At 45.7% G+C, this 12,174-nt stretch overlaps 1 protein-coding gene across 3 annotated transcripts in view; it reads right to left on the bottom strand.

The window, feature by feature from the left end:
- Positions 1–11,929, bottom strand: part of LOC139583516 (phospholipase D1-like) — a 33,543-nt gene extending 21,614 nt beyond the window's left edge. For 2 of the 3 annotated variants that reach the window (XR_011676565.1, XM_071414685.1), the window contains exon 1: positions 11,792–11,929. The gene's annotated coding sequence lies outside the window, so the exon portion shown is untranslated. Of the gene's footprint in view, positions 1–2,022; positions 2,155–11,791 lie in introns of those variants that run through there. The other variant, XM_071414686.1, reaches the window with a different exon arrangement.
- Between the last annotated feature and the right edge of the window lie 245 nt (positions 11,930–12,174).

Genomic DNA, 12,174 nt, shown 5'->3' with positions numbered 1-12,174 from the left:
GAGCAAGGGGAACAACGACTTCAAGGTCTCAGAGCGAGTGACGTCACCGATTGAAACGCTATTAGCGCGCATCCCGCTAGCCATTTCACACTGGTTACATCTACACCTGTTGTTTATGAAGCATCTGACAAACACAATTTGATTTGAGATCCGCATAAGGTGAAACAGTCACCCCAGGTGCATTTGTTTTTATTTTGTTTAGGAAATGGAGCATCTTTGTTATAAAATCACTCTGCTGTTCTATTGCGCGTTCACTGATGTCTGATGGGGAAAAAAACAATGTTCTTGGTTTGAAGTAAAGTCTTTGTTGTAATATTGCAAATGGACTTGGCAGTTTCACAGCTACGGATTCCAGCTTTATTTAAAGATAAAGTTAATTATATCTCATCTCTCTACATCCCTTTCTCCCTCTCTGGTCACAGAGCAGACACTAAACAGAGAGAAACAGGACAAAGGTGGAGGTATGACACAGCAGTGTGATGTTTAATCCAGCATTATTTGTGTGTGTTCTTTAAAAACCTAAACAGCAGATTCAAATAATCTAAAACTGGTCAGACATGCGCTCCTGAACACGTTTATGACTATCTGAGAGTAAGTGTGTGTTGACAGAAACATTGAGGCAGGTGAGCTGCTCAGACGTGGTGAAACAAGTGAGAGATTAGAGAGATGGCTCCAAACAGACTGACCCAGAAAAAGAGCATGGCAAGATCAGCAACCTGGTGTCCTACTAACAGAGCTGCAGTGTGTGTGTGTGTGTGTGTGTGTGTGTGTGTGTGTGTGTGTGTGTGTGTGTGTGTGTGTGTGTGTGTGTGTGTGTGTGCATGCTTGCATGTACAAGCATGTGTGTGAGTGTGGGTGCGCCCTCCTGGCAAGGTCTCCCCTTTATCATGGCATTCATTTCCTAAAATGGTTCCTGGAGAAACAGAGAGAGTCTACACACACTTCCATTCACTCCCTCTGCTTTCACTCATTCACTCCCTCTGCTTTCACTCATTCACTCCCTCTGCTTTCACTCATTCACTCCGTATGGAAATAACGCTCACTTCATGCAAATACTCATGCTTCCGTTACCTGCATGTACCGTACTGTATTACCCTACACACACACACTTTCATTTAGGTATTAAAAACATACACACACTGTGCTCTATAAATGTTGTTTTCTGTAAATAAGGACACAACAGCAGGAAAGCCACCTACAACTAATACCATACCTCCTAAACACACACACACCTCTGGACATATGTCTGTGTGTCTTTATGAACTTGCAGAATTGTTTTAGAAAGTAAAAGAGAAATTCCCCCAACTCTTCATTTTAAAAAAGAAAGTATTTCTTTCTCTATTGAGAGAGAGAAGTGTGAGGTGTGTGCAGCTGCGATATTCACAGTGACAAACATTTAACAATGGTTCCGGTTAGACCGGTGCTGCAGGGAGTAGCCACTGAGAAAGGAGGAAGATTAGGAGGAGAGAAAGGAGGGTGGCAAATGAAAGATACAAAATTCAAATAAAGTTCATATATCAGTTCATATTTCTGACAAAGAAACAAGGGCTAGTAGTCTACTGTGGGTCAATAGGAGTTGACTGATACAGTTTCTTATGAAATTGTGTTGCATGCTTGAGTCCAAGGGACAACACTAGATGTACAGCAGGCACTCACTCTAATTGGGGGAGGCCAAGGCCGATGACCTCCCACCAACCACCACTCTGGATCTCTCACCAGCCAGGTGGCAGCATGCAGAGTTCGCTCACAAACACGCTCAGACAAAGTAATGCAAGACACACACACACACACACACACACACACACACACACACACACACACACACACACACACACACACACACACACACACACACACACACACACACACACACACACACACACACAGCAACTTCAATTATAAAAGAAAGCCAACAGTAACAAAACACACCTTTTCCTGAGCTATGAAAAGACAGACAGAGAGAGAGAAAGATGAATAGAAAGAGACAGAGTCAGACACACACAGTGACAGTGTTTCACTGACCTGTACCCACTCGGGGTGTGGGAACCCCATGATTTCCGAGCCTGTCCTATTCTCTCACGTCAGATAACACACACACACACTCTCTCTCTCTCTGTTGGAAGACGGCAGATCTAACTGTACTCTAGCTGCGAGTTGGAGTGAATGTGAGAGAAGGAATAGAGGGAGGGAGGATGAGGTGGGGCCTAGGGTAGAACTATTGGACAAAGACATGTCAATCACTGACAGACGGCCAATGGGGAGCTGGGGGTGAGATTCATTTCTGGGATCCCTGGGAACCGTCTACACACCACCCACGTGTAAGTGTGTGTATGTGCCTTTGTGGTATTGACAATGGAATCCATCCTAGCCTTAGCTCACAAGATCAGGTGACTCATTGATGAGTTTCCAAAGACGTCCGAATGAGTGATGGGGGGGGGTCAATAGAGTTACTATAGCAATATTCTTTTTGGACGATATTATATAAATATTTGACTCCAAGTATCAATTTGTAAAGAAATAAAAAAATATATATACACTACCGTTCAAAAGTTTGGGGTCACTTAGAAATGTCCTTGTTTTTGAAAGAAGAGCGCATTTTTTGTCCATTAAAATAACATGAAATTGATCAGAAATACAGTGGAGACATTGTTAATGTTGTAAATGACTATTGTAGCTGGAAACGGCTGACTTTTAATGGAATATCTACAGTGAGGGAAAAAAGTATTTGATCCCCTGCTGATTTTGTACGTTTGCCCACTGACAAAGAAATGATCAGTCTATAATTTTAATGGTAGGTTTATTTGAACAGTGAGAGACAGAATATCAACAAAGAAATCCAGAAAAACGCATGTGAAAAATGTTATGAATTGATTTGCATTTTAATGAGGGAAATAAGTATTTGACCCCTCTGCAAAACATGACTTAGTACTTGGTGGCAAAACCCTTGTTGGCAATCACAGAGGTCAGACGTTTCTTGTAGTTGGCCACCAGGTTTGCACACATCTCAGGAGGGATTTTGTCCCACTCCTCTTTGCAGATCTTCTTCAAGTCATTAAGGTTTCGAGGCTGACGTTTGGCAACTCGAACCTTCAGCTCCCTCCACAGATTTTCTATGGGATTAAGGTCTGGAGACTGGCTAGGCCACTCCAGGACCTTAATGTGCTTCTTCTTGAGCCACTCCTTTGTTGCCTTGGCCGTGTGTTTTGGGTCATTGTCATGCTGGAATACCCATCCACGACCCATTTTCAATACCCTGGCTGAGGGAAGGAGGTTTTCACCCAAGATTTGACGGTACATGGCCCCGTCCATCGTCCCTTTGATGCTGTGAAGTTGTCCTGTCCCTTTAGCAGAAAAACACCCCCAAAGCATACTGTTTCCACCTCCATGTTTGACGGTGGGGATGGTTTCTTGGGGTCATAGGCAGCATTCCTCCTCCTCCAAACACGGCAAGTTGGGTTGATGCCAAAGAACTCCATTTTGGTCTCATCTGACCACAACACGTTCACCCAGTTGTCCTCTGAATCATTCAGATGTTCATTGGCAAACTTCAGACGGGCATGTATATGTGCTTTCTTGAGCAGGGGGACCTTGCGGGCGCTGCAGGATTTCAGTCCTTCACGGCATAGTGTGTTACCAATTGTTTTCTTGATGACTATGGTCCCAGCTGCCTTGAGATCATTGACAAGATCCTCCTGTGTAGTTCTGGGCTGATTCCTCACCGTTCTCATGATCATTGCAACTCCACGAGGTGAGATCTTGCATGGAGCCCCAGGCTGAGGGAGATTGACAGTTCTTTTGTGTTTCTTCCATTTGCGAATAATCACAGAAACTGTTGTCACCTTCTCACCAAGCTGCTTGGCGATGGTCTTGTAGCCCATTCCAGCCTTGTGTAGGTCTACAATCTTGTCCCTGACATCCTTGGAGAGCTCTTTGGTCTTGGCCATGGTGGAGAGTTTGGAATCTGATTGATTGATTGCTTCTGTGGACAGGTATCTTTTATACAGGTAAGAAACTGAGATTAGGAGCACTCCCTTTAAGAGTGTGCTCCTAATCTCCGTTCGTTACCTGTATGAAAGACACCTGGGAGCCAGAAATCTTTTTGATTGAGAAGGGGTCAAATACTTATTTCCCTCATTAAAATGCAAATCAATTTATAACATTTTTGACATGCATTTTTCTGGATATTTTTGTTGTTATTCTGTCTCTCACTGTTCAAATAAACCTACCATTAAAATTATAGACTGATAATTTCTTTGTCAGTGGGCAAACGTACAAAATCAGCAGGGGATCAAATACTTTTTTCCCTCACTGTACATAGGCGTACAGAGGCCCATTCTCAGCAACCATCACTCCTGTGTTCCAATGGCATGTTGTGTTAGCTAATCCAAGTTTATCGTTTTAAAAGGCTAATTGATCATTAGAAAACCCTTTTGTAATTATGTTTGCACAGCTGAAAACTGTTGTCCTGATTAAAGAAGCAATAAACTGTCCTTCTTTAGACTAGTTGAGTATCTGGAGCGTCAGCATTTGTGGGTTCGATTACAGGCTCAAAATGGCCAGAAGCAAAGAACTTTCTTCTGAAACTCGTCAGTCTATTCTTGTTTTGAGAAATGAAGGCTATGCCATGCGAGAAATTGCCAAGAAACTGAAGATCTCATACAACGCTGTGTACTACTCCCTTCACAGAACAGCGCAAACTGGCTCTAACCAGAATAGAAAGAGGAGTGGGAGGCCCCGGTGCACAACTGAGAGGACAAGTACATTAGAGTGTCTAGTTTGAGAAACAGACGCCTCACAAGTCCTCAACTAGCAGCTTCATTAAATAGTACCCGCAAAACACCAGTCTCAACGCCAACAGTGAAGAGGCGACTCCGGGATGCTGGCTTTCTAGGCAGAGTTCCTCTGTCCAGTGTCTGTGTTCTTTTGCAGTTTTAAAGCTAATTTCCTGCAAATCTACATATTTTGCCCAGGGCCGTGTGTTATGATACCTGAGTGACTCAACAAAATCAATGTCGGCCCCCTGGGGGGTAGAGTAATCTTGCAATGATAATTACAAGATTTAGATAGCTGGTTAGCCTAATTTACCCATCTAGCTAACATGGCTAGTAGTTGATCAACTGGACATTTCTGGCAGGTTATAAATATCTCTCAAAGCAAGGTCTGTAAATGAATGACAGTACCCTACCACATTTCAAAATGTAACCATGTGTATTCTACTATTACAACTCTCAACAGCAGTAAGCTCAAATCCCAAATCCCGACAGAATATTTGTTTTACATATAGGCAACATCCGCCAGTTGAGTATGGCTGGTCAATGCTGGTCATTGATCAGGTTAGTCACCTGATCTGGTTGGTCATTGAGGCGGTGTGAAGCGGCCACGCTTCACACCGCGTGGCCGCTGCTACTCTAATTTGGTGGTCCCAGCGCGCACGACCCACGTGGAGTTCCAGGTCTCCGGCAGCCTCTGGAACTGCCGATCTGCGGCCAACAAGGCAGAGTTCATCTCAGCCTATGCTTCCCTCCAGTCCCTCGACTTCTTGGCACTGACGGAAACATGGATTACCACTGATAACACTGCTACTCCTACTGCTCTCTCCTCGTCTGCCCACGTGTTCTCGCACACCCCGAGAGCTTCTGGTCAGCGGGGTGGTGGCACTGGGATCCTCATCTCTCCCAAGTGGACATTCTCTCTTTCTCCCCTGACCCATCTGTCTATCACCTCCTTTGAATTCCATGCTGTCACAGTTACCAGCCCTTTCAAGCTTAACATCCTTATCATTTATCGCCCTCCAGGTTCCCTTGGAGAGTTCATCAATGAGCTTGATGCCCTGATAAGTTCCTTTCCTGAGGATGGCTCACCTCTCACAGTTCTGGGTGACTTTAACCTCCCCACGTCTACCTTTGACTCATTCCTCTCTGCCTCCTTCTTTCCACTCCTCTCCTCTTTTGACCTCACCCTCTCACCTTCCCCTCCTACTCACAAGGCAGGCAATACGCTTGACCTCATCTTTACTAGATGCTGTTCTTCCACTAATCTCATTGCAACTCCCCTCCAAGTCTCCGACCACTACCTTGTATCCTTTTCCCTCTCGCTCTCATCCAACACTTCCCACACTGCCCCTACTCGGATGGTATCGCGCCGTCCCAACCTTCGCTCTCTCTCCCCCGCTACTCTCTCCTCTTCCATCCTATCATCTCTTCCCTCTGCTCAAACCTTCTCCAACCTATCTCCTGATTCTGCCTCCTCAACCCTCCTCTCCTCCCTTTCTGCATCCTTTGACTCTCTATGTCCCCTATCCTCCAGGCCGGCTCGGTCCTCCCCTCCTGCTCCGTGGCTCGACGTCTCATTGCGAGCTCACAGAACAGGGCTCCGGGCAGCCGAGCGGAAATGGAGGAAAACTCGCCTCCCTGCGGACCTGGCATCCTTTCACTCCCTCCTCTCTACATTCTCCTCTTCTGTCTCTGCTGCTAAAGCCACTTTCTACCACTCTAAATTCCAAGCATCTGCCTCTAACCCTAGGAAGCTCTTTGCCACCTTCTCCTCCCTCCTGAATCCTCCTCCCCCTCCTCCCCCCTCCTCCCTCTCTGCGGATGACTTCGTCAACCATTTTGAAAAGAAGGTCGACGACATCCGATCCTCGTTTGCTAAGTCAAACGACACCGCTGGTTCTGCTCACACTGCCCTACCCTGTGCTTTGACCTCTTTCTCCCCTCTCTCTCCAGATGAAATCTCGCGTCTTGTGACGGCCGGCCGCCCAACAACCTGCCCGCTTGACCCTATCCCCTCCTCTCTTCTCCAGACCATTTCCGGAGACCTTCTCCCTTACCTCACCTCGCTCATCAACTCATCCTTGACCGCTGGCTACGTCCCTTCCGTCTTCAAGAGAGCGAGAGTTGCACCCCTTCTGAAAAAACCTACACTCGATCCCTCCGATGTCAACAACTACAGACCAGTATCCCTTCTTTCTTTTCTCTCCAAAACTCTTGAACGTGCCGTCCTTGGCCAGCTCTCCTGCTATCTCTCTCAGAATGACCTTCTTGATCCAAACCAGTCAGGTTTCAAGACTAGTCATTCAACTGAGACTGCTCTTCTCTGTGTCACGGAGGCGCTCCGCACTGCTAAAGCTAACTCTCTCTCCTCTGCTCTCATCCTTCTAGACCTATCGGCTGCCTTTGATACTGTGAACCATCAGATCCTCCTCTCCACCCTCTACGAGCTGGGCATCTCCGGCGCGGCCCACGCTTGGATTGCGTCCTACCTGACAGGTCGCTCCTACCAGGTGGCGTGGCGAGAATCTGTCTCCGCACCACGTGCTCTCACCACTGGTGTCCCCCAGGGCTCTGTTCTAGGCCCTCTCCTATTCTCGCTATACACCAAGTCACTTGGCTCTGTCATATCCTCACATGGTCTCTCCTATCATTGCTATGCAGACGACACACAATTAATCTTCTCCTTTCCCCCCTCTGATAACCAGGTGGCGAATCGCATCTCTGCATGTCTGGCAGACATATCAGTGTGGATGACGGATCACCACCTCAAGCTGAACCTCGGCAAGACGGAGCTGCTCTTCCTCCCGGGGAAGGACTGCCCGTTCCATGATCTCGCCATCACGGTTGACAACTCCATTGTGTCCTCCTCCCAGAGTGCTAAGAACCTTGGCGTGATCCTGGACAACACCCTGTCGTTCTCAACCAACATCAAGGCGGTGACCCGTTCCTGTAGGTTCATGCTCTACAACATTCGCAGAGTACGACCCTGCCTCACACAGGAAGCGGCGCAGGTCCTAATCCAGGCACTTGTCATCTCCCGTCTGGATTACTGCAACTCGCTGTTGGCTGGGCTCCCTGCCTGTGCCATTAAACCCCTACAACTCATCCAGAACGCCGCAGCCCGTCTGGTGTTCAACCTTCCCAAGTTCTCTCACGTCACCCCGCTCCTCCGCTCTCTCCACTGGCTTCCAGTTGAAGCTCGCATCCGCTACAAGACCATGGTGCTTGCCTACGGAGCTGTGAGGGGAACGGCACCTCCGTACCTTCAGGCTCTGATCAGGCCCTACACCCAAACAAGGGCACTGCGTTCATCCACCTCTGGCCTGCTCGCCTCCCTACCTCTGAGGAAGTACAGTTCCCGCTCAGCCCAGTCAAAACTGTTCGCTGCTCTGGCACCCCAATGGTGGAACAAACTCCCTCACGACGCCAGGTCAGCGGAGTCAATCACCACCTTCCGGAGACACCTGAAACCCCACCTCTTTAAGGAATACCTAGGATAGGATAAAGTAATCCTTCTAATCCCCCCCCCCCCCTTAAAAGAGTTAGATGCACTATTGTAAAGTGGTTGTTCCACTGGATATCATAAGGTGAATGCACCAATTTTTAAGTCGCTCTGGATAAGAGCGTCTGCTAAATGACTTAAATGTAAATGTAAATTTGCCTGCCTGAGTATTGTTGTATTACTCCTGAGTGCATGTCAATAGTATAGTCTCCATCCTTCATCTGCACTGACATGAAAGAACTGCATAAGTAAAAGGCCATATAAGGAGGAGGGTGCATAATGGAAATCTGCTAACTCCTATACAGTCCTTTCATATCAGGTCAGATGAAGGGTAGGAGGAGAGGAGAAGAGAGGAAGCCACTTCAAACAGCGGAGTTCAGTTGTTTTGTAATAATCTGTTAAGACATGGCTAGCAGGCTGGTTTCTTATCAGTCTCTACAGCACACACGGGCACATGCACATACACTGTAGAATACTTAAAGGTCTTGCATTATCAGCTCTTGTTATGATATCCCAGCATATGGCTAATCATCAGATGCACTCCCCTCCCTCAGTCCTCCGAAACTTCTAAGTGCTCAAATATTTTTTGTTATTTACTTCCCAAATTAGCAATATCACATGTTATCACCCTGCTACAGAATCACATTCATCTGCCTATTTCCAAATCCTCCTACACTCATAAGATACACACCCAACTAACTGCAAAACATATTAGACCTAGCATAGGTTTGTGACAATACAGAATTTACTTTCTGCAATTTTGGTAGGTTCCCAAACATTTTTCCATTGCAGCCCCTAAAAAGACTTACCACCAAATAACTACAACTCTGTTTAACAGTGTTTGGCTGTAATCCATGAGGAACTGGCCACAACCCACTATATTAGAACCCCTGCAATGCACACAACACTAGTGTTTGTTTACATGCATGTCTGTGGTACCACTGCCATCTTCTGGTAGACTGAGCTACATGCACCTGGAATTAAAAACTTCCCCTGTCCTGCAACAGAGGGATGACACACACACAAACACTATCTTTGCACAGGGTCATGTGTGTTAAATACACAGTGTTTATGTTTTTGCAGCTGGTAGATTAGGTAATATCTGAGTAGAAAACAATCGGATGGTACAGTGATGCAGAATCACAAGCCCCACTTCACTTCCTGCAATCCTATGACACTTCTGACTAGACAGACACCACTTCCCCTTTCAATATGAAGAGAGAGAGAAGGAAAGAGAGAAGGAAGGATCGAGAGAGAGAGACCCTATAGCCCATCACCAACCAATTTATATCTGGGAGGATTGGTAAGCCCATCATTTCAGATCCTGTCAGGTGGGGTTTGAAATGGGATCAGCTGATGGTTGTTGGGAGACTAGGTTCCCTGATGCCCATCTCATGACCAACTCGCTCACATTCCAATATTGGACACAAACAGTGAACTGTGTGCACCAACACACAACACTTCTTTACTGTGTGTTTGTGTGCGTGTTTGTCCATGTCATTACATATAACTGATCATGTTGTTCTAAGGTTGGACCTGTTCCCCACACCTACTGCTCCTTGAGCTCACTGTATCTGCAATCAATATTGGGCCACGAGGTGTGTATGTGTATGTGTGTGTGTGCGTGTCTTTTGCCCACACCCATAAAGTCAACCAAACACACCTATACAGTGTTTGCCTGGGTGTCTTTCCTGACTAGAAAAGACAAGTGGTTCCAAGTGAATTATCTTCACCCTAAATTACATTTAGGGAACACTCAACCACACTGAAAAAGCAGGTATTTTCTTTAAACACACACACGAGTTATAAAGAATGCCATTCGAGAGAGGAGAGAGATACATTACCACCACAAGACACTCTCTCCATCCCTCTCTCTTTCTCCCCATCTCATCAACTCTCTCTTTCTCCCCATCTCATCAACTCTCTCTTTCTCCCCATCTCATCAACTCTCTCTTTCTCCCCATCTCATCAACTCTCTCTTTCTCCCCATCTCATCAACTCTCTCTTTCTCCCCATCTCATCAACTCTCTCTTTCTCCCCATCTCATCAACTCTCTCTTTCCTTCCCTCCTTTGGTTGGCTCAGTGTAATATTCTCATGTTATTTCCTCAGATCATCTCTGATCTCCACAAGGGCCTTAATAGGAGCTAGGTTTTTCTTTAGTAAAATAAGACTTTTTCAGGACTGTCTCTTTCGCAACTTCCTCTCTCCTACCCCAGAGTGGTGGGGTAACGGCTAAACACTACTTCTGCTAAAGCCTAAGTGTGCTACAGATTCCGGTTCAAGTGCCTTACTTGGCCTTAGATCAGTGGGGTAAAACAGGGGCGACAACCCAGGTTCAATACCCAGTTGACTACATTGGTGCTGTGACCCGGATTTCAAATCCACACACAAGAAGCTGGCCATCTGCAGTGGGCTACTGTACTGCAGCATCCCGGTCGCCCCTGCACAATCAGTTATACGTAATTGGATTTCAAAAACACTAACTGTAATCAGTTATGTTAACAGCAAAAACTATTGTAATCAGATTACAGATACTTTTGAAAAACTAGATGTTACTTCTTGAATTACTTTTACATTCAGAAAGGAATTTTGTGGAAAAAAATACATGACACCTTTCTGTTTTTCCAATTACATTCAATTCAGCATTGAAAAAAGGAGCAAGTTTAAGTTTGTTCCACCAGACTCTAGGATGGTGTGTCATCATAGCAGTCAGAGACCAATATGATGACACACCAAATGCACTTTTTTTTTATTTCACCTTTATTTAACCAGATAGGCCAGTTGAGAACAAGTTCTCATTTACAACTGCGACCTGGCCAAGATAAAGCAAAGCAGTGCGACAAAAACAACAACACAGAGTTACACATAAACAAACCTACAGTCAATAACACAAAATAAAAGAAAAATATTAAGATCTATGTAGAAGAGTAGGGAGGTAGGAAATAAATAGGCCATAGAGGTGAAAATAATTACAATTTAACAGTAACACTGGAGTGATAGATGTGCAGATGATGATGTGCAGGTAGAGATACTGGGGTGCAAAATAGCAAAAATAAATAACATGGGGATGAGGTAGTTCGGTGGGCTATTTACAGATGTCTTGTCTTCTAATGCCTCTTACGGGAAAGTAATCAAAAAGTAGCATAAAGTACTTATATGATGTTACTGAGTTTGGTTAATCCAAAAATTACGTTACTGATTACAATTTTGGACAGGTAACTAGTAACTGTAAATGATTACATTTAGAAGGTAACCTAGCCAACCCTGACCATACCCATTGATTCGGTCTGACAAGGGAGTCGACCAGTCAGATATTTCTCTACGGTTGGAGGATAAGAGTTTGTTTGCTTGTTTGATTTCGAATACAAATTAACCATGGAGTGGGACAGACTCCCTCAACTTTTCCTAGACAATAATCTTCGTCATCAAGGAAAGAATTTAATCGGAGTTTATGACAATATACACACCATAGGCAAATACCTACATAAAGGTTGTGAAAATGAAAACATAGCTACCTTATTAAGTAGAATCGGGTAATTAATTACACACGGGTTGAAGGCTGGTAAATTAGGGGTTCCCGGTGATCGGTTTGAGGAGTAAACGTCGAGTGCGGAGCCAGACGGAACCATCCACACCACGCTACACTACGCCACGCCCCCCTCCCCTCTCTCGCTGCCCTCCCCTCCCCTCTCTCGCTGCCCTCCCCTCTCTCGCTCCTCTCCTCTCTCTCTCTCTCCCTCTGTCTCTGTCTCTCTCTCTCTCGCGCGCGCTCTCTCTCTCTCTCTTTCGTTCTGCCTCTCAGCTGGAGAAAAAAAATTACGCAACCAACCTGTCAATCGCAATAGGTTTATGTCCCCCAGTCAGAGAGAGAGGTGAAGAGGAAGAGAGAGATGGAGAA

The sequence above is a fragment of the Salvelinus alpinus genome, chromosome 8 (genome assembly GCF_045679555.1).
Source record: "Salvelinus alpinus chromosome 8, SLU_Salpinus.1, whole genome shotgun sequence".
Classification (NCBI taxonomy): Eukaryota; Metazoa; Chordata; class Actinopteri; order Salmoniformes; family Salmonidae; genus Salvelinus; species Salvelinus alpinus.
The sequence above is the reverse complement of the archived record's forward strand: the minus strand, read 5'-3'. Positions and strand labels throughout refer to the sequence as shown.